The sequence below is a fragment of the Piliocolobus tephrosceles genome, chromosome 17, assembly GCF_002776525.5.
Source record: "Piliocolobus tephrosceles isolate RC106 chromosome 17, ASM277652v3, whole genome shotgun sequence".
Lineage (NCBI taxonomy): Eukaryota > Metazoa > Chordata > Mammalia > Primates > Cercopithecidae > Piliocolobus > Piliocolobus tephrosceles.
Window position 1 is genome coordinate 5,638,620 of NC_045450.1, and position 27,464 is coordinate 5,666,083.

A 27,464-nucleotide genomic window follows, 5' to 3' on the forward strand; every position below is an offset into this window, starting at 1 on the left:
AGGTGTCCCAGCATTCAACTTGGATGTGCTGCTTTTAAGTTGGCCAACCTTGAGCAAGTCACTTGCCCTCTCTGAATCCAATTTGCTCATCCAAAAATGAGGATGAGGGTTCTCTTTCTAGAAACACATAACGTTATTATGTCCATCTTCTAGAGGAAGAAACTCAGAGGATAGAAGGTAAGTATCTTGTCCGAGGCCGTATAGCTCATTGATGGATCAAAGGCAATTTGAGCTCCAGAGCCTGTTTAACCCCCACACTAGCCTACGTGTTGATGAAGGATCCCTACATGAAAGTGGCTCGTTCTAGGCCAGTTCTCCAGGATGTGTAACCTTTGGCGAAGTCCATAATGGACTGGGTTGAAGGATTCTATAAGGTGACCTAGCCCTCATTTTAAGTAACTTAACAAGTGTAGAGTCTGAAGCTCAGAGAGGTAAAGTCACTTTCCCAGAACTCAAACAGCCATCCAGCCAGACTCCTGGCTTGACCCCAACTCTACATGACCCCCAGTGCAGCTCTCCTGCTACTCTGCTGCCTTGGACTGCAGAGAGTTGTCTTGCTGGAACCTGTGAATCTTGTCTGTCCCAAACTCACACCTGGGGCCACTGGGCCATGGTACCAGGGTCTCCCCTGTCACTGCCCTGACTGACGTGAGACTGGGTTTTGCATTGCTGCCTCTTGACGCCTTAGACAACAGCCTTGCATTTCAGAGGAGTCTGCATGTTACAAAAAAAGGGCAGCAGGTGTTATTTGGGCTAAATTGACCTTGAAATTGATTTCTTTATTTTATGACTTACTGAGAGGAGATTAATACTTTTTTTTTCCTGCAGTCTGAAACAATTTACATGGTAATAGAAGGCATAGTCAGTCAAATAAATTGCTGGAAGTGGTAGTGTTCCAAAGAGGGGGAAAAAAACGGAGCTCACTTGCATTGATTTCTTTGCCCTGGGGAGAAGCAGAGATTTTAACATCTGGGAATAGGGAGGTAAATTTTATCTCTCATTTTAAAAGCAGAGGACTGAAGAGCTTAATCTGACATTTACACAGAATTTTCTAAGTTGGGGGAAATGAGGGCAGCCTGAGTTCCTTGCTGAAGGTTAACAGGCATTTCCAACGAAGTGTTGGGGGTGGTTTGATTTGGAATGGGCAGGGGAGGCCTGAGTATCATTAGGATGGGCTTGGAAGTTGGCTGCATGCTCTTGGCTGCCTTGCTGTGATTCGGGGCTTGGTGGAGGAATGGGGTGGTGGTAGCGGACTGGACTCGAACCCAAGCCTACATGGGGCACTGAGGAACTATATGGGTAGAGACCATGCTTCCAGCTTTCTGGGCATTGCCTTGTTGTCACCCTACTCAGGATGGGGTTTAATGTTCACAGATGCTTCAGCTCACACAGATGAGTGGGATTTGTCAGTTTCCTGGGAGTGTTGGGTTGCAATCTGAGAGTGCATCTACCTTAGTGGTAAAATGCAGTGATTGATTAGTACTGCCTGCCCTGGGAACAGGAGAGGAACTGGTGGCTTGCATGCTATTTGTATTTCCTGGTAAAATCCATTAAGGTATTACCCCAATGCCAGCTTTTCTGCATTCCAACCACATTGAAAGGACTCCTGTCCTCCAAAGTGACCCCAAATTCCTTTATCATGTGATAGAAGCTAATTTTTTTTTTTCCAGAAAATGTCCAGAAATGAAGCCTTCCCCAAAGGGTTCTTGCCAATGTTGTCATGTGTTTTTCCCTTAAACTATTTTCTTTTAAAAATCAAATAAAAAGTTTCAGGTAGCATAAAAAAAGTTTCCTCAATAATACATGCCCAGTGTACAAAATTCAAGGGTCAGGGTCAGCAAAATAGAATGAGTTTTCCTCCTACCACATCCTTCTCCTTCTCCCAAATGAACCTTTTCTTTTTTTGTTTTTTTTTGAAACGGAGTTTGTCTTTTGTTACCCAAGCTAGAGTGCAATGGCACAATTTCGGCTCACTGCAATCTCTGCCTCCTCAGTTCACGTGATTTTCCTGCCTCAGCCTCCCTAGCTCCCTAGTAGCTGGGACTACAGACACCCACCACTGTGCCTGGTTAATTTTGTATTTTTAGTAGAGATGGGGTTTCACCATGTTGGCCAGGCTGGTGTTGAACTCCTGACCTCAGGTGATCTGCCTGCCTCCGCCTCCCAAAGTGCTGGGATTACAGGCGTGAGTCTCCATGCCCGACCCAAAATGAGCCTTTTTAAAAAATACCGTTTTCTTCTGTCTTCTGAAGATTTCACTGCATATACTAGAAATGCCTGTATTCTTAAAACAACAGATGCAGAGTACTATACTTACCACTGTGCATTTTACTGTTTTCTCCCTGTCGTTCTATATAAAGCTACCTCATTATCTTAACTGATAGTGTCTGGATTCACTATAACTTATTTACCTGGTTTCGGAATAATGGAATTTATGTTTTTCCCAGTAGTTTGTAATTACAAAAAGGGCTTCCATGAATATCCTTGGCACAGGTCATGTTATACTCATGCAGACGTTTAAACAGCAGACACTTGAGAAATGGAATCCCTAGTCCAAATATTATCAACTTTTAAAATGTTGACCAATGTATAATTTCACTATGTATAAAGAATACATGTTGCCCGACAGTCTCATGATTTCCATACTTCATTCAGATTTCGTCTTTGTCAATCTCAGTAAAAAAAAATAATATATTGCCTTATTTGCATTTCTTTTATTACGAGTGAAGTTTTAATTATAAGGATTATGGGGATTTCTTAATGTGCATAAGAGGTATTTGCATGACTGTCTTGTGAAGTTGTCTCTACATTTCCTTTGCTTGTTTTTTTCCATTGAGTTCCTTTGGTGTTTTTCTTATTGATTGGGGGGAAGCTCTTTATAAATGATATTACCTCTTTGTTCGTGGGTTTTAATTTTCTCAGATTGCCCTTTGTCTTCTACTTTGTTTACGGTGTTATTTTCATGCATGCGATTTTATGTACGCAGAATTTTGAATCTTTTGTTCTAAGGCTTTTGGTTTGGGGGTCATAATTAGAAGGATCTTCACTACCACTCTGAGATTACAAAAATTTTTTTTTTTTTGACATGGATTCTTGCTTCATCGTGCGGGCTGGAGTGCAGTGACACAATCTCGGCTCGCTGCAACCTCCACCTCCTGGGTTCAGGCAATTCTCCTGCCTCAGCCTCCCCAGTAGCTGGGATTACCGACTCCCACCATGACGCCTGGCTAATTTTTGTGTTTTAGTAGAGACGGGGTTTCTTTTTTTTTTTTTTTTTTATTATACTTTAAGTTCTAGGGTACATGTGCATAACGTGCAGGTTACATATGTATACATGTGCCATGTTGGTGTGCTGCACCCATCAACTCGTCAGCACCCATCAATTCATCATTTATATCAGGTATAACTCCCCAATGCAATCCCTCCCCCCTCCCCCCTCCCCATGATAGGCCCCAGTGTGTGATGTTCCCCTTCCCGAGTCCAAGTGAGCTCATTGTTCAGTTCCCACCTATGAGTGAGAACATGCGGTGTTTGGTTTTCTCTTCTTGTGATAATTTGCTAAGAATGATGGTTTCCAGCTGCATCCATGTCTCTACAAAGGAGACGGGGTTTCACTATGTTGGCCAGGCTACAAAAATCTATTTGATTATGCTATATCCTCTGGTTGGACCATACATTAAGGAGTTATTTTGATGTTTTGCCTCCAAGAAGGAAGTCTCTGAGGTGTGGTGGAAATGTGTGTGGTCTGTGTTCATCCAACAGCCGTGATCTGGCCTCATAGGCTCCTCAGCCTGCTTTCTTTCTCTTGGCATCCAGACTTCCCAAGGAGATATGTCACAGCCCTGGGGTCAGAACACTTTAAGGTTCAGTGGCTGGGTAGACCCTTAGAGCTGTCAGAGGTGTGGGTACCAGAGCAACTCTGTCTTGAATAGGAGCTGGATAAAATGAGACTGAGACCTACTGAGCTGCGTTCCCAGATGGTTAAGGCATTCTAAGTCACAGGATGAGATAGGAAGTCAGCACCAAATACAGGTCATAAAGACCTTGCTGGTAAAACAATAGCAAAGACTTGGAACCAACCCGAATATCCATCAATGACAGACTGCATAAAGAAAATGTGGCACATATACACCATGGGATACTATGCAGCCCTAAAAAAGGATGAGTTCATGTCCTTTGCAGGGACATGGATGAAGCTGGAAACCATCATTCTCAGCAAACTAACACAGGAACAGAAAACCAAACATTGCATGTTCTCATTCATAAGTGGGAGTTGAACAATGAGAACACATGGACACAGGGAGGGGAACATCACACACAGGGTCCTGTCAGGGGGTGGGGGGCTAAGGGAGGGATAGCATTAGGAGAAATACCTAATGTAGATGACATGTTGATGGGTGTAGCAAACCACCATGACATGTGTATACCTGTGCAACAAACCACGTTCCACACATGTATCCCAGAACTTAAAGCATAATTAAAAAAAAAAAAAAAGAAAACACCTTTCTGATAAAACAGGTTGCAGTAAAGGAGCCAGCCAGAACCCACCAAAACCAAGATGGCCATTAGAGTGACCTCTGTTGGTCCTCACTGCTACACTACCAGCAGCGCCATGACAGATTACAAATGCCATGGCAATGTCAGGAAGTTACCATATATGGTCTGAAAAGAGGAGGCATGAATAATCCATCCCTCGTTTAGCATATTATCAAGAAATAACCATAAAAATGGGCAAGCAGCAGCCCTGGGGTCTGCTCTATGGAGTGGCCATTCTTTCATCCCTTTACTTTCCTAATAAACTTGCTTTTGCTTTGCACTGTGCTTTTGCCCATTGTTCGCAAGGCTTTGGTCAGCCATGGCCTTGGCTTGGAGCTTTGCACAATGTTGATCCATGTAGGTTTTACTGGCACCATCATTGAGAACTCATCATGTACCCAGAACCCCACCCCTGACCTCACACCCTCCGTCCATTGCTCGGGAAACCTTGGCTTTCTGTTAACCTGTAGGATGGAGTGTTTATTTTTTTCCACCTCCTACATCTTTATTCTGTATGACTGTAGCTACAAAGATTGACACATCTCGATGTGGCTATTTATAGGTAGGCACTTAAACACTCACAGGATTACATGAATATGTGTGTGAGTCCCGAAAATCTGAGACACAGGTCTCAGTTAATTTAGAAAGTTTATTTTTCCAAGGTTGAGGACTCAGGCCTGTGATGCAGCCTCAGGAGGTCGTGACAGTGTCTGTCCCAGGTCAGAGCACAGTTTGATTTTATACGTTTTAGGGATACCTGAGATATCAGTCAACATATGCAAGGTGAACATTGGTTTGGTCTGGAAAGGTGAGAGAACTTGAAGCAAAGGCAGGAAGACGGGAAGATACCAGGTCAGAAGTAGATAAGAGACAACTGGTTACATTCTTTTGAGTTTCTGATTAGCCTCTCCAAAGGAGGCAATCAGATAGATAGGCATTTATCTCAGTGAGCAGAGGGCTGACTTTGAATACAGTAGGAGGCAAGTTGGGTCTAAGCAGTTCCAAGCTTGACTTTTCCCTTTAGCTTAGTGATTTGGGACCCCCAGAGATTTATTTTCCTTTTACACGTCTATGTAAGTATATACACAAAAAAGTGTGGCTGAACACGGTGTCTCTTGTCTGTAATCCCAGAACTTTGAGAGGTCGAGGCAGGTGGATCCCTTGAGGTCAGTAGTTGGAGACTAGCGTGGCCAGCATGGTAAAACCCCTTCTCTATTCAAAATACAAAAAAATTTAGCCAGGCGTGGTGGCAGGCACCTATAATCCCAGCTGCTCGGGAGGCTGAAGCAGGAGAATTGTTTGAACCTGGTAGGTGGGGGCTGCAGTCAGCCGAGATCGTGCCACTGCACTCCAGCCTTGGTGTCAGAGCGAGACTCCATCTCAAAAAAAAAACACACACAAAAAACAAAAATATGTGTTATCTAAAGACATTTTCAATCAGCAAGAGACTCTTTTTTTTTTTTTTTTTGGAGGCGGAGTCTTGCTCCGTCGCCCAGGCTGGAGTTCAGTGGCCGGATCTCAGCTCACTGCAAGCTCCGCCTCCCGGGTTCACACCATTCTCCTCCCTCAGCCTCCCGAGTAGCTGGGACTACAGGCGCCTGCCACCACGCCAGGCTAGTTTTTTGTATTTTTTAGTAGAGACAGGGTTTCACTGTGTTAGCCAGGATGGTCTCGATCTTCTGAGCTCGTGATCCACCCGTCTCGGCCTCCCAAAGTGCTGGGATTACAGGCTTGAGCCACTGCGCCTAGCCGCAAGAGACTGTTTAAAGGTAGTAGTTATGCAAAGAATATCACCTTTTAATGCCACCTATGGGAGCTGACACCAGCCCGTGACAAATCTGGAGAGGATGATGTTTGATGGCCCATCTGGGGTCTCTGCTTGGGTCATTGCCTTAACTGGCGAAATCCTTGCTGCTGGGGATTCATGTCCTAGCTTTTGAAAGCTGTAAACTGAGGTGCAAGAGGGCGTACATTTCCAGGGAAGACTACTAGACTTCTAACAAGTGGGTGGAAAATGAGGGAGCAGAACTTGGAGGGAAGAGAAGAGCGGCAGACGGCAACCAGAGTGACAGCTAGCTCGGGATCCTGGTTTGGGATCTAAGAAGGTTTGCAGATCTGATCTTCTCTGTCCTCCTTAAGAATTTTCATCAGGATGGATCAGGCCAGCTCAAATGATAGAGGCTTATTGTAAGGATTCAGGGAAAAGACCAGGGCTTTCTGAAAACCAGAACAGTATCAGACAGCCACTACCTCCCTCGCTGTATCTCTTGGCTCTCTTTCCCCAACTCAGGCAGACTTAGAATGTTAATATGTTCTTGTCTCTGTTTTCAAGGTAAAGAGGGAAATAGGGACAATGGGATTGGGCGTAGAGTTGGCTTCTTTGTTCAGATAACACAGGGACTGTGTTAAGAAGGAGGGTGCCAATCTACGGTTAGGGTGCATGCCCAGTTCCAGGGTATGGAGAGGTATAAAAGCGGCAGGAAGGGCAGAAAAAGTCTCTCGACAAGAGTGATTGAGTTGGTACCAATTGAGTTGGTACCATCTTCTCTTTCCTAGGAGTGAAGACTTCCTGTGCTGCTTCTGATTAAAATGACACGGAAGTGCGGCACAGTGAGAGAGAGTCAGTCAAAGAGGACACAGGCCTCTGGGACCTCAGCCTCAGGGATGTGGAGAGCGAAAGCCCCTAGTGGGTAGTGGGCTGGAAAATGAGGAAGGGGCAAAGAGGGAGAAGGTACTGCAGGGGCAGCTGGATAGGAATTTCATCTGGTAGGTAGGTTCCCAAGTAAGATCATACTCGAGTGTAAGTCCTAACTTGTCTTTCCAGGTTCTGGGATACTGGTTGCCTCGATCCTCTATTCTCTTTTCTTCCAATCAGCTTCCCCTGGAAGACTCTTAATTTTGACTCAAACCTAATTTTACCTTCCTAGGGCTGGTGGTTGCTATGGAGCCAATACTGACTTCACGTGCAAGGTCTTGGACTTACGGAATCCAACACAGTGCAGTGAGCATTTCCGTGGGTCTCTGTTTCTGTTCCTGAGAAAGATAGATTGATTCATGCTACCTGGGGCAGGTGTGTGTCCCTAGAGTGGTTAGAAGTGGGCAAGGTGCTGGGTCACCCGTGAATCTTGGAGAGAGGCCCCTCTCAAAGAAAGGACCGTGCTGTAGATAGGGATCCCAGGGCACCGAATAACACTTGGGTCTTGTCACTGGGTTGAAATCTGCTATTGGGCTTAACTCGTTGATCAAGTGCAGTTTTTTCTTGGTCCATCTATAAAGTGGGACTGGAAAGAAAGTGACAAAAGCCAGATATTGTCAGACCAATGGACGTTCTCTCAAAGGAGAATTGGCGTATCTGGCAGCAAAATCACTGCATCAACCGCCTCCCCCTTCTCTCCCCATTCAGGCTACTACTTTAGACAGTCGCTGGAAACAGGGGACACGATTTGTGTTTAAGTTCATTTGTTCACTTCAGTAAACTGGAGGGTGGATGTGGCGTGAGGACCATTATCTGTGTCGAGGAAGGAGAGGAACAAACACAATTTTGATTTCTTGGTCACCAGATTTTTCCATGACCAATGTCTAATAGAAACTGCAAAAAGAGAAACAATAAAATATGTGTCTTCTCATTATAAGTTCAGAAGCGATGTACAGAAACAGAAATCCCAGAACTCTGTGGGTGGGTCTGAGTAATTCTTGTGGCTGGTACAGGAAAGAGTAGGTAGCTTCTGTCCCCCTCTGTTTCTTTCTCTTTTGATCTCTCTGTCTATATCTTTGTCTCTGTCTCTTTTTATACACCTCTCCTTCCCCTCCCTCCTCTTTCTTGCTTTTCTGCACCTCTCCGTCCTTCCCTCTTTCTCTCCCACCCTCTGTCTTTTGAGACAGGGTCTTGCTTGAGACAAACACACCCCTCTTTCTGCCCAGGAGGTTTAAGGGGTGACCCCAGGCCAAAGTCTGCTGACTGTTTTTTTTTGAATTGGAGTTTTGATCTCATCGCTCAGGCTGGAGTGCAATGGCGGTGGTGTCGGCTCACTGCAACCTGCACCTCCCAGCTTCAAGCAATTCTCCTGCCTCAGCCTCCTAAGCAGCTAGGATAACAGGTGCCTGCCACCACAGCGTGGCTAATTTTGTATTTTTAGTAGAGACGGAGTTTCACTGTATTGGCCAGGCTGGTCTGGAACTCCTGACCTCAGGTGATCTGCCCGCCTCGGCCTTGCTGACTTTTTATCAATGACGATGTAGAGCTTTAGGCGTTGCTGACACTGTTGAGGCGGGAGCAGTTCCCCCGAGTTGGTGGTGACCAGCTTTAAATAAGCTCCTGTGCTGTACCTCATGGGAAGGTGGACGAAGGCCTCGGGAATACTCCAGTGGTGATTCACATCCCCGTGTTTGCAGTAGGCATACGCAGTTCAAGCTGCGGCTCCACTGCAGCCCTGCTGAGTGCTGTGTTACCTTGGACAAGTCCCTCAGCCTCTCTGTTGCTTCTTTACTTATAAAACGGGGCTGAGGTTAAGACCTACTTCTTAGTACCCTAGTAAGGATCCAGGGTGAAAATGCACAAGAAATACACGAGAAATACACAGTGGTCGGGTGTGGTGGCTCACGCCTGTAATCCCAGTACTTTGGGAGGCTGAGGCAGGTGGATCACCTGAGGTCAGGAGTTTGAGACAGCCTGGCCAACATGGTGATTCCCTGTATCTTCTAAAAATACAAAAACTTATCCAGGTGTGGTGGCGGGCGACTGTAGTCCCACCTACTTGGGAGGTTGAATGACAGAGGGAGACTCCGTCTCAAAAAAGAGCAGCACGTAGCATTGCAGATGCTCCCTAGATGCAAACTGTTGCTGGAGTGGAAGGTTAGGGACCCCCAGCGTCCTCAGGTTGGGACGAGGAGTCCACACTGAGAAACATCCGGACCAGCGCTGCCTCACGGGTGTCAGGGGAATCAAAGATACAATTTAGCGTTTGCTGGTGGCCACATTAAAAAGTGAAAAGAAACGGATGAAATTAACTGTAATAATAAATTTCCTTTGAGATAGACTTAATATATTTACATTTTTAAACAAAGCAATATATTTTATTTTTATATATTATTAAATGTCATTCTAACATGTAATCGATATAAAAATATTAATGAAATATTAATATTAATGAGATATTTTGTATTCATTTTCTTCATCATGTCCTGAAAACGCAGTGAGTGTTTGATGTACACAGCCCATTTCAATGAGACTAGCCACAGGGCTTCATAGCCATATCGGGTAATGGCCACTGTGCAGGGCAACGCAGGTCTCAACCCCTGTAGGGGATGGGTGGAGAGACACAGGGTACTGTGGCTAAACGTGGTGAGACGCTCTGGGGGTCGTGCTAAACCGGATTACTGCAAGTTAGAATTCTTTTCTTCAACCTGGCTTCCCCAACCTTTTTTTCTCTTTGTTTGTTTTTCTGCCAGGACTACAAGTCTGAAAATTCAACCCTCCTCCCCGGTGCCAAGAACAGTCTGCAAGACTCCGTAAGTAGAGGCATTTTGCTGAACAGATTAGATTTTGAAACTACTTTTGCATCCTTTTCAGCCTCTTTGGTCTCGGTCATCAATCACCGGGAATGGTTTTCACCTGAAACTGATATTGCTGGAGAAGTAACTGGATTTGAGGGGAATAAATTTCTCCGGTCACGTGCACAATTTCTATTAGGAAACACCTGGCCCGTATTCCCAGCCTCTGGTACATGGTGTGAGAGCTGTATTCTGTCCTCTAACAAAGACCAGGTCCACTTGGTGGACAGATGTGGGTACAGTGGTTGGTGACAAGGCTGCAGGTCAGTCCCTCTGCCCCCTGGTGTGAGGGCCCCAGGTTGAGGGAGCACGTGAAGAGGTCGACGGTCATTGGGCTGTCTTCCTGGTAAGGACAGGAGTGCTCACTGAATGCCCTGGGGTCCTGCATCATGGCGTTCGGCTTGGAGTCACTGGGGCTCATAACGGGACGATGGCAGTGAATTCCCTTGCATTTCTCATCTGTCATCCGTAGATATAGTGGCCAGGAAGTTCCCTGCACAGATACTTCTGAAATCGCTCATGCACAGCCTCTCGGCAATGCAGTCATGGTGTGGTGCATTTCTCAAGTGTAACCTGTTTGTGTGTTGTTGGTGACCTTGAGATGGCACCTTCAAGGGGCACACAGACTGTGTTGTTTGGTGTTCATCATTAGGTATTTCATTTTATGATGATCTTCTCTTTATAGCCATCACTACTGGCTTTCCGTTAATGGCAGTGGTATGAAATTTCCTTCAAACATACTTAAGTTAGAAAACATAAAGTGAGTTGACTCAAAGACAAAAAAAATGGTATGGAAATAACAGAATGGAAATCATAATGTAGGTATGGTGAGACGTTGTGATAGTGGTAAGTGAAAGGCTGAGAGTAAATTCTTCTATCAAAAGATGTTCAGGGCTAGGCACAATGGATCACACCTAAAATCCCAGCACTTTGGGAGGCCAAGGTGCACTTGGGAGGCACTTTTGGAGACCAGCCAGCCTGGGCAACATCTCTACAAAAAATACACAAATTAGGCCTGGCACGACGGCTCATGCCTGTAATCCCAGCACTTTGGGAGGCTGAGGTGGGCTGATCATGAGGTCAGGAGATGGAGTCCATCCCGGCTAACAAAGTGAAACCCCGTCTCTACTAAAAGTACAAAATAATAATAATAATAATAATAATAATAATAATAATAATAATAGCCGGGTGTCGTGGTGGGTGCCTGTAGTCCCAGCTACTTGGGAAGCTGAGGTGGGAGAATGGCGTGAACCTGGGAGGTAGAGCTTGCAATGAGCTAAGATCGTGCCACTGCACTCTAGCCTGGAAGAGGGTGAGATTCTGTCTCAAAAAAAAAAAAAAAAAAAAAAAAAAAAAATTAGCTGAGCGTGGTGGTGTGCCCCTGCAGTCTCAGCCACTCAGGAGGCTGAGGTGGGAGGATTGCTTGAGCCCAGGAAGTGGAAGCTGCAGTGAGCCATGATTGTGCCACTGCACTCCAGCCTGGGCAAACAGACTGAGACCCTGTCTCAAAAACAAAAACAAAAACAAAAAGTCTGCTTGACCCTGGGCCTTGTCCACGAGTGTGCTGTGTATTTGGAATGTTCCCTCCTCTTTATGCCCTAATCTATGCTGACCCCTGGTGCAACCTGGAATCTCTAAGGGCCCACTGCTTGGTGCTTGTCTATTCCTCCAAAATGACTTTCCAGGTTGAGTTTTTGTAATAAACCTCATTAATGGATCATCTGAAAGTGGTGTTTACCTGCAATGCGAAGAAGAGGAGGAAAGGGATGATGAAAAATGACAACCACACACCCAACTTTCTTATCTCACTTCTCAGTTGACAAAATGTTTGATCTCTGTTGTTTTAACATCCTCTCAACGACTCCATAAGGTAAGTGCTGTGTCTGTCCTCATTTTGTGGCTTAGGAAACCGGAACTCAAAGTAATTGCCATGGTCACGCAGCCTGGACTTACCCTCTGACCCAACCGCATCACTGGAGGACCAGGACTCTTGTAGCTTCGCATCAAATCTGTGAAATATTCTTCCTGGTTTGGATAGATGGAAAAATGGTGTGTGAAGCAGGAATGTATTGTATTGGCTGTCTCTTGCACGTGACAATTACCCTGAACTTAGTGACGTCAAACAGCAGACTTTCATTATCTCACAGTTTCGGGAGGTCAGGAATCTGGGAGTGGTTTGCTTGGTGGTCTGGCTCAGGGTCCCATGTGAGCTGGGGCTGCTGTCTTCTGAAGGCTGGAGTGGGGCTAGAGGGTCTGCGCCCAAGGTGGTTCACCTAACAGCTATTGTCAGGAGCCCACAGAGCTGCTTGAGTGTCCTTAGGACATGGTGGATGGTGTCTCCCAGGGTGAGAGATCTGAGAGATTAAGAGCAAAGTAGAAGCCACAGGGGACGATGGCAGTCAATTTCTGTGCATCCCTTAGATGACGTAGCCACAGATGTCCTATGCCATTGCCTCTGCTGTATTCAATCGTTCATACAACCTAATCCTCAGGAGATGGTGGGAGAATACCATACAAGGGCATGAGTACCTGGAGGAGGGATCATGGGGCCATCTTGGAGGCCACCACACTCTTCATAATACTGGAAAAACTATGTCTTGCAGTTCTACCCAGGATACTTGTAATGTCACACTGAGTCTGTGGAAAGAAAACAAAGATACTAAACCCATTTTGCAGATGGGGAAATGAGGCGTGGAGCAGGAAAGTGACTTACTAAAAAGACTTGATGTTGGTGGTGCAGACGCTTTTGAAGGGAAAGTAGTTGAAAAAACTAATTGCTCACGCTAGGATCAAAGGTGTCTGACTGGGTTCCATTTCCCCAGTGGTTAGAATAGTGCCTGTGCCTGCTAGATTTTCAGCTGTCTTGGGTTGGGTCAGGTATTTCCTGGCCCCCAACCTCACTCATGGAGACTGATGTGTTCTCTCTAGTGAAAGGGATGATGGTATCCTGCTGGTTTCTCCTCTGGAGGCTGTAGAGTCTTCTAGGTTTGCAGAGATTCATGTTGTGAGGATCCAGTTGCCTTAACTTACTCCTTCTTATCCAGCCTCTGACTGTAGAAGGCCTGCTGGGCTGGGTCCTTCTGGCTGGACTCTCACAGGTCAGCCTTCTGTCTTGCCTTGGAATGGGTCATGGATCGAAGCAGTCATTTTCACAACCTCTACTGCAGGCAGCATAAGTTAGCCTGACCATCTCTGGATGGCAGATTGCCTCATATTCACGTGTGTCAAAATGCAAAATGTGTTCCATCTTTGATCTAGCAATTACACTTCTGGGAATTTGCACCTTGGAGATGATTGTACACGTATGAGATGTGTTTGTATATTTATTAAGGGGGTGATTGTAGTAGCAAAAATAATTTTTAAAAAGATGCACCCTCAATATCCCTCAATAAGGGATAGTTTAAGTCAATTGTGTGTATCCATAAAGTCCAATTTCAAGCTGCTGCTAGGATTTCGTGGTGAGGATTTATGTTTATTGACTTGGAAAGATGCTCATGACATATTGTTGAGTGAGAAATACAGCTTGTATTATATGATTCCAATTATGTGCAAACTGTATTCATAGATCTCCGTTTCTCTGAGTGCAGAGAGATGTCAGAAAGGCAGATGGAAAGTTCAACTAAATTGCTGGTTTTTGCATTTTTCTTTAGACTCTTATTTTATTTTTTCTGTAGTGAGCAGTTATGTTCTTTGACAGTGGTAGTAATAATATAATATTAGTAATAATGTTGTAATAATGTAATATAGTAAGCAGTAGTAGTAATAGTAATAATGTAGTAGTAATAATACTAATACTAGTAATAACTATTTATGAAATTAAGCAGTGTGTTCTGGACTGTTAAGAAGGTTTTCCAGGAGAGCTGACGACATATTCATTCAAGTTTTGTTCTCCCTTGTCATGGAAATGCTGTGACATTCCTCTAGAGGAGTGAAAATGGGGTTTACAAGACTAAATATGGCCTCTGGACAGACTCTTTGGCCCTTACCTGCTCCAGAATGCAGAATGCTCCAGGCCATGGCATCTCACCGCCCTTCCTAGTCACTGCCCTGTGTCACCTGTCAGCTGTACTTTTTCTTATCTCCGCCTCTCTGCTTTGGCACTGTCTCCCAGAAAGAGCTTTCCCTGGATGCAGAAAGTACATTTTCCCAGCATGCAGAATAAAATAATCGTAATAGGTAGCATCTTTGGGAACTAGGAAGTACCTGGCATTGCACCCACCATTTCATAGGCATTATATCTTTCTCTCCGCAGAGTAGTCCAAGGAGGGAAGACCTATCCAAACCCCTTGATTACAAGTGGGGAAACTGAGGCTCAGAAGGGCATGACTTGCACAGTCTCATAGCTAATAGGGAAGCAGTCTGAAATTCAGACCCAGATCGGGCTGTTTCTCATGCTGCGTTGAGCTGAGGGGAAGGCCAGCAGGTTCTGTTTGGTGATGCAGGGAGCATTCCTGGGAACCTGTGTCTTGGGTGCAAAGTTAATTCCAGAGTCATCAGGTAACATAAAAATCACACCTGGTCAGTTACTTGCGCAAGTCCTGTTAGAGACCAATCTTTCTGCCCCTTGATACATCAAATACAGCCACACTTTCCTGACTGTTAGAAAAAATGAGGGTCTTTGCTTAGATGCCAGATGAAGTGATTGTGTTGAGGTGGCATGCTGGATGAATGAAACATACCTGTCTTTAAACATTGGAGCATTGGAGTCATCTGTGACATCTGTGATCATGTGGCCACCTGATGGAGAGGCACTTGGGAATGAGACTGAGTGAGAAACTTGCAGGTACGTGTTCCCTTTTGGGTTCACTCTGGAGCAAATGCATCCTGAACCCGTGGAAGTGATGCTGTGCAGCGTAAGAACTGTACTACTACTATCTTTTCCTCTCTTTCTTGATGTAGGAGAAATATACCCTCCTATACCCAGGCAGACATTACTAATCGATAGTGCCATTCTTGCCTCCTGTACTCAAGGCAGACATTAGTAATCAACGGTGACATTCCCCTCTTCTATACTCAAGGCAGACATTACTAATCCATGGTGTCACTCTTCACTCCTATACCCAAGGCAGCAAACATAGTGAAGTTAAGTGGGAGAACCCAAATTTTTACTTTGTTCTGCCTCATTCCAGATCCATATTTCATTACTCCTGTTACTTTTCTGTAATAAGAATACAAAAAATTCATTTTTTAATGCCTGCTTAAGAGACTATAAGAGACTTAGTGGCTTCAAAAAACACCTGTCTACCATCTTACAGCTTCCATTGGTCTTAGGTTTGGACATAGCTGAACTGGGTTGTCTGCTTAGGGTCTCACAAAGCTGCAGTCAAGGGAGTTGGCAGGAGATGCGGGTTTCATCTGGAGCTCAGGGTCCCTTTGCAAGCTCACTGGTTGTTGGAATAATTCAGTTTCTTGTGGCTGCAGGATGCAGGCCCTCAGACCCTGGAGGCCACCTGCAGTTTCCTGCCACATGGCCCTCTCCACAGGCAGTTTACAATGTGACAGTGTGCTTTTCCCAGGAGTGTGTCTCTAGTACATGTTAGCAAAATGGAGTCTTGTGTACACATGTCCCGACATAACCATGGGATGCCCATCATCTTTTCTATTGGTTAGAGGTAAGTCATGGGTCCTGCCCACATGCTACTGATCATGGAGCTGCACTGAGGTCTGTCCATGCAGATACAGTCCCGGGATGAGTCTGGATTTCTCCTCTTTTGGGGCCAAGTGTGGTGCTATTTCTCTGCAGCATTTTCCCTTTTTCTTGCAGAAAAGGGGCTCATGGGCCCCCCAGGAACCAGACCACATCAGTGTTTGACCCTCCAGACTTCATTATCCCCTGGCCATCTAAATGTCTTAACTCCCTGCCCATGTCACCTCTGTAGGACGTCCCCTGCTGCAGGCTCAGCAAATGAATATTTGATGGAATGCTGCCACCTTTTGGAATTTAGCAAAAGTGATCTGTGTTGTTCAGAGGGATGGAAGTGAAGCTCCTCTTGCCTTCCCTACAGCCTGCGCGCACACACCCACTCACCCGGCCCTCGTTTCCGCTGAGCATTGACTCAGGTTTGACGCCAGTCTCTTCGTGAGGAAGGTTTGCTTGTCCTTTCTGCTCTGGTTTCTAGTTGTTGCGAGTGCTGACAGGCTTGTTCCCTGTTTTACCCACCAACATGCAGCAGAATGTAGAAGAAAGAGATGGGGCACATTGGACTGAAATTCATCTCTGATTCCACCACCAACTATCCAGGGACTTTGGCTTCTGTGTCTGTGAAATGCTGGTTTCTCAGGCTCTTTCTGCTCTCACATCCCTGATCCCAGGTTATGATGCCAGTACCGTGTATGGAGAATAGGTATCACCTCATTTATAGATGGCAGTCAGATGGGAGTGGAGGTTAGACCCAGTCCCAGGTCAAGAATGCCAAGGCTATATCTGTCCTCAGTAGGGAAGAGTGGTGCCATTTATGAGTAATATCTGTCTCAGGTATAGGAGGGGAGAGTGGTGCCTTTGGTGAGTAAGTCTGCCTTGGGTCTAGGAGGGGAGAGTGGTGTCATTGATGAGTAATGTCTGCCTTGGGTCTAGGAGGGGAGACTGGCATCATTGATTAGTAATGTCTTCCTTGGTATAGGAGAGAAGAGTGGTACTCTTGATTGGTAATGTCTGCCTTGAGAACAGGAGGGGAGAGTGCCAACACAGATGCTGTCCCAACTCCAGGTGTCTCATAGAGACTTGTAGCAGCCATCATAGAACCCGTAAGCTGCCCCACCTTTCCCGTTGCTTCTCTTTCTCTGTATTCATAGGCATGGCTGTCCTACCTCCTCCCTGGCATCCTTGGCATTTTCCTGTCTTACTCTCAATCCGAAGTTAGCAGAGGTTGCCCATGGCATGTCTCTAGTTGACCCGCTGTCTGACTGGTCAGCTCACTTGCTGAACCATGACTCCTCCTTTCCAGCGTATTTCAGCAGCTCTCTCTGATGTAAGAGTAGAGAGCAAGGTCCTCTGATTTCAGGCTTGGCATTTGGATACTATCTGGTGGCTTCTCTCTCCAACCTTATATGCTACTCCCCTCCCACCCTGTCCTCCAGTGTCCATGCCCCATGTTCCCTGACTGCAGACATTTGCTTAGGCTATCCTTTCTGCTTGAATTCTCCCCTCAAATCTGACTATCCAAGTTCCTAACCATTCATCCAGATTCATCAGAAAAGCCCTGTTCAGAGATTCTTCCTAAATCACTGTGGTTGCATTGCTCTCCAACTACAAAATGCCCTCCACCCTCATTCCTCCCTCCTTTCCTTCCTCATCTCCTCTCTCATTCACCTCCTCTCTCCCTCACTTCTCCTTCTCATCTCTTCCTCATTCCACCCCCAACTCCCTAAACTATATTGCAGTCACTGCTAAGAGTTGGAAGATATGCATGTGAATAAGACTCAAACCCTGCCCTCAAAGGGCTTGCAGTCTGTGAGGAGGACACAGGATGAGTAAGAAGTAGCCCGTAACTGAGGCACAATCTGATTGCTTTGTAGTGTAGGAAGAATACAAAGTTGAGTGGTGGTGCAAACAGGTAGGGAAGGCTTCACAGAGGAGGTGATACTTAGAATCTCGAAGGACAAGAGGGAGTCATAACACTGATGGCAGGAGATGGGGAGCTCCAGGCAGAAGGAACAGAATCATCAGAAACATGGGCATGAACTTGGGTCTGTTATAGTCTGGAGGAGGGAATGTCAGGGGTTGGCGGGAGAAGCAGGCATGCCCCAGTGCTCCATAGTAGTTAAGAAATTGAGTTTTTGCTGTGATTAGTGTGTGGCTACTGAAAGGTTTTAAGCTGGTGATTGTCTGGGTCCGATTTGCATTTTGGAAACATCTCCCTGGGACCTGGCTTAGGAGCCTGGGAGGCTGCAGGAAGCCTTGGTCCCTCCTGGGTATTTTTCACTATGTCTCCTCGCTGGAGTGGGCTGGGGAGCCGAGGGGTCACCAGCTCTACACCCAGACTCCCGGGCACGCTCTGCTTCTCACCGCTGATGTGCCTTCTACAGCATGTGCTCGGCAGAAAACCAAGTGTGCGGACGAGATAACGGCATTAGGAGCAGGAGGACAAAGCTGATACTCGGGGCAGTGAGACATGGAGGCTTAAATTCTTTCCCTTCAAAATATCACCCGTGATGTTGGCCACGTGGTTCTGATGAAAGGAAGTTGGATTTGCTGGGATGAAATGCTAAGTGGCACTGTTGACCTCGGGCACAGCCAGCGCAGGGTCTGCTGCTCCGGTGAACATCCCTCCCATTTCTCTGTGCTGCTTTCTGCCAGATAAGAGGGGAAATCTATTGAGTGATTTCCCCTAATCTCTGAGGATGGCTATGCCCCCTGGAGACACGATGATGATACTGACAGGTTTCAATGTTGGCATTGAACTACGGATGGGGAGTGAAGGTCTTTTCTCCTTCCTATCTCCTGATGGGGTGCCTAAAATACAGTAGGTGCTCAGTAAAGGCTTGTTCTTGAAATGAATGAGTGAAAATGTCAGCTCTGTTGATTTAAACTATCCCAGAAGGCTCCCTCATACTTCTCTCTGTCAACACTACCTGCCCCAATCTGAGGTCACTGCCTTTCTAATTCCACGGGGCTCATTTCTGAAATCTGTATAAATGGACCCCTGCAGTCCATGTGTATCTGCCTTCTCTCCCTCCACAGCATCCCTAGGAGAATCACTTATGCTATTGCATGCACCACTAGCTACTCTTTCTAATGGTTGGACAGTATTTCATTGTATGATTGGACCATGACGTATCCGTTCTCCCATAGATGAGCATTGGGGTTGTTTGTAGTTTGGGGCTATATGCACTCTTGCACCTGTTGTTTGGTGGACCTAGGTACTCATTTATCTGGGGAGTACACCTAGGAGTATGTCTCTGGTCACAGAATAGGCACGTGCTTGGTTTGAGTAGCTGCTATCCAAAAGTGGCCCCAAGTGGTTATACCAATGCTCACTCCCACCAGGCATGAATGCACATTTTGTGAATTGTCACAATATCCTGGGGGCAGGCATGGTTGTTATTACCCCCACTTCACGGAGGGGCTCTGTGAGTCTTGACTGACTGGATCAGTGTCACAAGGGTGTAGCATGGGAACCAAGGGCTGTGTTTCCATAACAGCAGCAGCCCTCTGAACACATAGCATCCCATGATTCTGGGCAGCTGTGGAGGTGTGGGGGTCCACACGTGGCCACGTGATGGAGGCGCACTATGGCGAAGTGGTTCTGTGCATGGCTGCGAACCAGGCTGCAGCCTTGAATCCCAGCCCTGCCACCAACTTGTTGTGGAAGCCTGGACCAGGGGCTTGACCTCTCTGTATTGTAACTTTTCCTATCTGTAACACAGAGTTGATAAAACAAGTTGCTCTGAGGATTCAATGAGTTAATATAGGTAAAGCCTTAGGAGAGGGCACTAGAGAAGGTTTAATTATTATTATTGATTATTTCAGTTCTGCCCAGTTTTAGTGCTGGAGTTGTCTGAGCTCTGTAGGGAAGAAGGCTGCAAAGCCCTGTAATAGTTGTAGGGCTAGCAGTTGTGAGATACACTGCTTAACTCTCCCTCCTATCCCCTGTCCTCTGAAGGCAGCTGACTTTCCTGATGAAATCCAGAATCTAATTTTGAGCCCTGATCATTGGTTTCACAAAGCCTGATGGGTACAGTCCGGGTGGTCCCTTCTGAAATGCATCTCTGCTCTTTAGTGTCCCTAATAAGAAATGCAGTCTGTTTGCTCAAGGTTTTACCCTTTACAGAAACGGTCAGACTCCTTTCTTCCCCCCATATCCATTTCGCAAATCTATGCCAAATATTGATGTTTGATAACTACAAATATCACACATAGCTTTTAATCAAGAAAGAAGGAGGGAAGATAAGGGGAGCAAATACATCTCTGTAAGGGAGTTCAATATTCTCAGTAATGATTTTGCTAAGAAATAAAATTGCTGGAGGGAGGCGAGAGGGCTCTGTGCTGTGTACCCAAATGGGCCGAACCACCTGAAACTACCTGGGCCCTTCTTCCAAACTTCCATGGCTTGCATTTAAGTTATATATTCATTACCCGAATTGGTAGATGCTATCTCGTTTTGCAGAAAGGAGAGCTGTATTTTAAACGTGAACTTCCAATATGCCATCAGTCTATCCCATCACTAGCAAAACCCACAGCCATCTTACATTCTGTCACTTGTCTGGGACAGGAGTGGAACGTGAACGCCTGTCACCTCCCACTCTAGAGAACAGTCAGCCTACTGGGGGCAGAGGAGAGGTCAGCTTCCAGGCTTTTATCCAAGGATGCTATTTCCTTCGTGTGGAGACAAAGGGCAGGATCGCCCTGGAGTAGTGTCAGGTGTTAAGCATGTAGGGATGTCCACTATGTTAGCCAAGGTTGACCCAGGGTCACTCCAGGCCAGAGCTTGGCCAAACCAAGTGGGACCCCATGACCTGCATCTATACCCTCATGTATAAGGCAGCCCCCAGTGTCCTGGTGCATTTCAACTTGGCTGTTTTTCATGGTCCTCATGCCTTGTGGTCTCTACACATGCTGGCCATGAACGCTTTGCCCTAAGACTTGTTAACCTCATAATTATTTTTTTAATCGGTCACCTACTTTGTGCCAAGCACTGTTCTAGGAGCTGCGGAGATGGCAGGTGGGGGTGGGGGTCAGAGGACTGTGTGGACACGGTGGGGGCGGGGCGGAGGACAAAACCAACATCAGCATAATTTGTACTCTCACCTTCTTTGGGTGTGTATTCAAATATTATCTTCTCTTCAATGTTTTCCTTGATGGCTCTATTTAAATCTCTAAGACCTGCTCAGCAACCTTCTTGTTTTCCTTGCTTTGAAGCTCACACAACACTGAGTGCCACCCTCTGACATCCAGTGTATTTTAGGTACTTGCTGGCTTGCTGTAGCTCTTACACTAGGAGGGCAGGGAGTTTTGTGAATTTCCAGTATGTCAGCAGCCAATCCTGTTACCATCAGCCTATCCCGTTACCAGTGTTTTCTTCACTCTTGTATCCCCAGCACCTATGCCTGTGCCTGCATGTAATAGACTCTCAGTCACTACTTGTTGAAAGACTAGTGAACTGCTGCTGCACACTTGCTATGTACTAGGCCCATGTTTTATTCACGTAGCCTCATGTGATTGTCAGAGTGTCTTATGGGGTTCTGTTGTCCCCACTTAACAGAAGAGCAAGTTGATGCCTAGTGAGGCAAGTGTACCAAGGAATATGGGTATAGGCAGGATAGGGATTTACCTAAAACTGCAGTCGGGGAAGGGGTATGAAAGACACCATGATGTACGAGGTTGAAAAATAAAAATTAGGCTGGGCACAGTGGCTTATGCTGTTAATCCCAGTGCTTTGGGAGGTTGAAGCAGGGGGTCAGTTGAGGCCAGGGGTTTGAGATCAGTCTGGGAAACATAGGGATACTTTGTCTCCACAAAATTGGAAAATTAAAAAAATGTATTTTAAAATGAAAAATTCAATGGCATGTTGGCACATGTCATTAGTCCCAGCCACTCCAGAGACTGAGGCGGGAGAATGGCTTGAGCCCAGGACATTGAGGTTGCAGTCAGCTATGATTGCACCACTGCACTCCAGCTTGGGTGACACAGCAAGACTCTGTCTCTAAAAAAAATAAAAATAAATAAAAATCAGACCCCTCCAGTCCCTGGCTATGTTAACACTCAAGTTGTGTGCTGTGGTTCTCAGGCTAAAATCCAAACTCCTTGACACAGCCTGCAGGGCATCCTATGATGTGGCCTTTGTGTTTCTCTCCAGCCTAGTTTGTTTCCACATCTCCCCAGCAGCCAACTGGAGCATCATCCACATCCTTAGGTGTGGCATGCTTTCTCGCTGGCCCACGTGTGCTCTGTTGGCAACATCCCCATCCCGAATCCACCCAGTGGAATCCACCCAGTGAAATCCACCCAGTCTCCCTGCCTGCCTTCCCCTGAAATCCTGGATTCACCTTTAAGGTCTTGGCTTACCTAGGGCAGGTCCTTACTCACCTGTCTGGATTAGTTTGGCAGTGGGTTTTATGGACCCCAGGCCCCATCTCCTTCCTTCAACAAAGTGTCAATCACTCTGTATTCTAATTTTTTCTCTCCTTTCTCACTTCTGACACATCTGGTTCGACAGCTCACTGCAACCCCAGCATCACCTCAGTGCCTGCACGTGTAAGAGCACAGGAAGTCTGACAGAACAAATGAATGATTTGGTGGACAGCGTTGTTGCTTCTGTGTTCCTTGGCTCCTATGCTGGCTTTTCTCTTCCTTCAATAGCCTTTTGCTTTGTACTTCTGTGTACTCAGCTTCTTTCAATTGTTAAAAATGATTAATCTTAAAAACCAGTATCAACAAAAACTAGTGATTCACTCATCTGTCTGTTCACCCAGCCACTCTCCCAACCATCCATCCATCTATCCATCCATCTCTCCATCCATCCATGCATCCATCCATCCACCCACCCATTCATCTACTCTCCCATCAGCTGCTGGGTGCAGTGGCTCATATCTGTAATCCCAGCACTTTGGGAGGCTTAGGGAGAAGGATCACTTAAGGCCAGGAATTAGATGAGCCTGAGCAACACAGTGAGACCCCATCTGTACAAAAAATTAAATAAAAATAGCCAGATGTAGTAGCATGCACCAGTAGTTCCAGCTACCTGTGAGGCTGGGATGGAAATACCACTTGATCCATCTATCCATCTACTCTCCCACCGACCTACCCACCCATTCATTCATTCATCCATCTACTCTCCCTTATCCATACAGCTACTCTCCCACCCACCCACCCACCCACTCTCCTACTCATCCATTAATTCATTCTTCCTTCCACTCTAATCCATCCATCCATCCATTCATTTATTCATTCATTCATCTACTCTCCCATCAGTTCTCCCATCCGTCCATCTACTCTCCCAATCACTCTCCCATCCACCCAGCCACCCACTTTCCCATCCACTCATCTACCCATCCACCTCTCCATCTGTCCATCCATGCAATATTGGCCAGCCACCATGTGCCACGTCCTGTGAAGCTGCTAAGGTTATAGTTATAAGCCAAGACACACTAGGACTCACCCTCCCAGAGCCTACAGTTTAGTAGGGTGAGACAGACATTAAGCAGATACTCATACAAAAGTGTATCTACAAATGAAGAAAAGTGCTTCACAAGGTAGATAATGGCTGTGAGAAAGACTCTTATAATAAAACATGGCATACATGGTGGATATGTCTGGGGTTTCCCCAGGAGGAAACTCATGAACTGAGCTCTCAAGGTCACAGGGCAAGGTCAGGAGAGAGTAGAGCATTCTAGGCAGAGGAAATAGCATGTGCAAAGGCCCTGTGGCCACAGGAGTTTTTTTTTTGTTTGTTTTTTTGTTTTTTTTTTTTTTAGGGGGGGAACTGCTAAAAGATAACCAGAGTAGCTGGAGTTCAGGGAGGGGGAGCATTCCAGTGAGGCCAGGCCATGGTGAGGATGCTGATCTTTAACCCTAAGTATTGAAGACCTCAGTGCCACCGTGAGGCAGAAACCCAGGTAGGCACTCATCATTTGGCGTTCTTTTTCCTAACGAGGTCTCTTAAATTGATCTAGGCTCAGGTCCCACAAAACATAGATCTGGCCCCTTCCTGGCACATAGAAAGGACTCAATCCACAGTGGCTGACCAGCAAGATAGAATGGGCTCCATTTTACAGATGACAAGACTGAAGCTCAAGGGCCCACGAGAACAGGACTAAGGCTAGGGGAGGGCCCTGATGGGTTTTCAAGGAGGTGATTGGATTTACATTTTGCGAAGATCTCTCAGGTTTGTTTGAGTGGCCTCAGTTGGAGCAGGGGACAGAATCACAGGGGTACTAAGATGGGAAAAAGCTGGTGGCATGGCCAAAGCTTCCTTCAGGCCTGAGAAGGCCCCACATCCAACATCTGGGTGGACATCCTTCAAGGCTCAGAACACACATATGCCTGCAGTATCTCTGCATTTGCACAGTTGAAGGTGGGTTCCCCAGTATAAGCCTTCCAGGTTCTTGGCAAAGGGAGGGTAAGTAGACATATTTCCATACATGGGTGCAAGATTACTTTCATCTGCACTCCATATATGCAGGGATCTTCCACTTGCTTTCATTCCTGCTGATGGCACAGGGTTGCAGCCCTGATTATAGCTCTCAGAAGCTGAGGTTATTTGTGGTGTAAAACTGAGAGGAGAGAGGAATGAAAAAGTCACGCTCCAAGAGGAATTTTCCTTTCTTGGTATCTGTGAGCTGATAAAGACAGCAGCATCTCAGGTTCATTTGATGGACAATTTCAGACCGTGATTTTGTGGGAGGAGGCAGTCCAGTACCAGAACCATATTGGGGTCATGTTCATGGGGCCAGGTTCTGTCACTGAGTGGAAAGATCAGAAGAATGTCTGAGGGCTTCTTTGCACGTCTCCAAGTTCGAGGTTCTGTCATCCTTATTTAACTCCCCAAATCAAGGTAGATGGGTTTTTTTTTTTTCTTCCCCAGCCAGCATCCAAAGACTGGATTCTGTGGATGGGCATAGAAGTCCCTCTTTCCTCTCTGAATCCTTCATCTCCCATTCTCCTCTTGCAGAATTTCCTTGGACTTTTTTTATCCTGTTGCTGACCTTCAGGGTCCCAGCTCTTTGACCGAGGTCAGTTCCCTCCACTTCTGTCAGTGGGGCTGTGGAGGGAGTGTTAAATTCTGTAGGAACACTGAGAAAGAAGCCCAGCCTTTTTCTTGCTAGGAATGGCCACCTTTTTATAGGAACGATGCCCATCTGGTCTCATTTCTGTCTTAGACTCCCTCTTGGTTGGGAGGTGGGGATCAGGTGGTTGGGGCATCCTGTCCTGTCACGTACAGCCTGAGCCTGACATTTTTTTTTCTCAGCAACTGGGACTGCAGATATGTTTTAACTAGAAGAAAAAAGCAAATTTGCACACGGACTAAACAGAAACTTCATTTCCCCCTAGGTCTTCCCGGGGACTATGCAGGAGGGCACTGGGCCCGTGGGGAGAATCTTCAATGCAACTTTCATCTCTGGTTTTCCTCCCTGAGTCCATGGGGATTTCATAAACATTATGTTGCTCAATTTCAGTTCAATGGCACAGAGTCGTTCCAATGTGTTCTAATTACTCAGACATAAATGATTTCTGGTGCACTTTAAATGATTTCGGATGCACTTTTGTCTATCAGGCTCCTGATTTATCACTCCCCGGGACTTTGATGTTGTGCTTCACTGATTTCTTTTAAGGCTCTTCAGAGGTATATTTATTATAGACGATACATCTCCCTGTTCATTTGCTCCATAATTCTGAAACACTTTCATTTTCCAGTTGTCAACATTCCACCCCTACCCCCTGTACATATCTTGTACCAGCAGGAAGAAGACACATTTATTGAGTGCTTACTGAATGCGAATCCAGATGCAAGATGCTATGGGTGAGTGGAGGTGCGCAAATTAAAAACAGAAATAGCCATTCCTGGCCAATGATAATACGCTTATCGTTTAGACAAAGGGACAACGCACACCCATTGATTTATGTGACATGACAGAGTAGGAAGAGTTCAGGGAGGCTGGGGGTTTGGTCCATGAGCTGTGAGGGGTACTTGGAAGAGAAGAGCCATGAGAGATGGGTGGGGTCAGAGCTTTGTACCCAGATTGCCGTGATGACGAGCAACAGAAAGTGTGTAGCATTCGCTCAATTTTGTTTGTTTTTGAGATGGGGTCTCACTCTGCTGCCCAGGCTGGCGTGCAGTGGTGCCATCATAGCGCACTGCAGCCTTGAACTCCTGGGTTTAAGTGATACTTCCATCCCAGCCTCCCAAGTAGCTGGAACTACAGATGCATGCTCCCACATCTGGCTATTTTTATTTTTGTACAGATGGAGTCTCACTATGTTGCCCAGGCTTGTCTCTCATTCCTGGCCTCAAGTGATCCTCCTGTCTCGGCCTCCCAAAGCACTGGGATTATGGAAAGGAGCTGCTGCACCCAGCAGCTGAGTTGTTCTTTTGACAAGCTAAGAGGCAAAGCCGCCAGTTTTTGATGAGTGCTTGATAGACCCTAGGGCTTCAAAGAGTGAGTGGTGTCTACTGCTCAAGTCCACTTGCCCTGAAGACAGCTATGTTTATTTGAACAGGCACCTTCTGAGCATTTGTTTAGCCTGTCCCCATAGACATGAGGACAGGAGGGACATTGGAGTGGTATTTTGACAAGGCAGCTGGCTGCCATTCTGAAGATGTGATGGGAGTCCCAGCTTGGTGTCCATTCCCATAGGTCCTTGAACCTTGGTCTTGTCACCTGTAACATGGAGGTCATCCTATCTTGCTGGTCAGCCACTGTGGATTGAGCCCTTTCTATGTGTCAAGAAGGGGGCAGATCCACATTTTGTGGGACCTGAGCCTGGATCAACTTGGGGGACGCCGTTAGGAAAAAGAACCCCAGATGATGAGCACCTATCTGTGTTTCTGCCCCATGATGGGAGCCCACCAGGGTTAGCAATGGGGTCTTCAATGCTTTTTAAGCTGTGGACTTTTTTTCTCCCCAGTTACTTGTGGCATGGCTCTTCAGTGCTTAAAACAGGTCACCGTGGAGCTTCTGTAAATGGGAACGCTTCTTTCCCTCCTGAGGTCTGGCTGAGAGGTGTCTCCAGGAGGTATGGTTTGAACCTCAACCCTCTGTTGTGGTCAAGTTCAGGTCTGAGCCCAGAGCTCTTCCCCAGTCCCCTCCCTGCCCTGGGGTCTCTCCGGGAGCATCTGTAAGCTAAGCGCTGCTCTGCAAGGGACAGTGTGGACCTACTTCCCGGGCAGACCGTGGTGACAGTTGTTGCTCCGTCAGGCTGCTCTGTCATCCCCTGGGCTGGCTTCAGGATCTATCTGTGACAGGGACCTTCGGCTTCCTGGAACCCCAGCCCCAGCCTCTGCCTCCCGCGGCTGGGAACCCGGGACGGAAGATGAGGCGCACACGCCACCTAGTGGCCGCTTCCTGGAGCTGTCACTCCCGACACCGCCCCTGGGAGGGAGCCCATCTCTGGGCCCAGCGTGTCTGCGGTGCTGGCCAGCGAGGTCCAGACGCTGTTCCTGAGAGCCTTGGCTCAGATGAACATCTGGCTTGTTAGAGCAGGAGGTTCTTGTGTCACAGTGCCCTTGATTTTCCCACTGAGCTGCTGCCACCGTGAATACGAGCTCTTGGAGAAGCTGCTGTCTGTCTGCCCTCTTCCCTTTCCTCCCCCTCATCCCCCTCGTCCCTGTTTTCCCTCTCCCTCCCCCTCCTCCCCCTTCCTCCTTTGCTTCCTCCCCCTCATCCTCCCCTTTTTCTTTCCCTCATTGTTATTGTCCTCCCCTCCTCTTTCTGTCCCTCTC

General features: G+C 46.6%; 1 long non-coding RNA gene and 1 pseudogene across 2 annotated transcripts in view; one reads left to right on the forward strand and one right to left on the reverse strand.

Moving 5' to 3' along the window:
* LOC111551723 overlaps positions 1 to 10,384 on the forward strand; it is a 370,929-nt pseudogene extending 360,545 nt beyond the window's left edge. The window contains exon 3 of the transcript XR_004228571.1: positions 9,985 to 10,384. The product of XR_004228571.1 is annotated as a dapper homolog 3-like (transcript). The remainder of the gene's footprint in view (positions 1 to 9,984) is intronic.
* A 1,847-nt stretch (positions 10,385 to 12,231) lies between these two features.
* Positions 12,232 to 27,027, reverse strand: LOC111551666. The gene is made up of 3 exons (XR_002734427.1): positions 26,902 to 27,027; positions 22,112 to 22,271; positions 12,232 to 12,723 (listed from the first exon to the last, which is right to left on the reverse strand). It is a non-coding gene; the product is annotated as an uncharacterized LOC111551666 (long non-coding RNA).
* Positions 27,028 to 27,464: the final 437 nt, after the last annotated feature.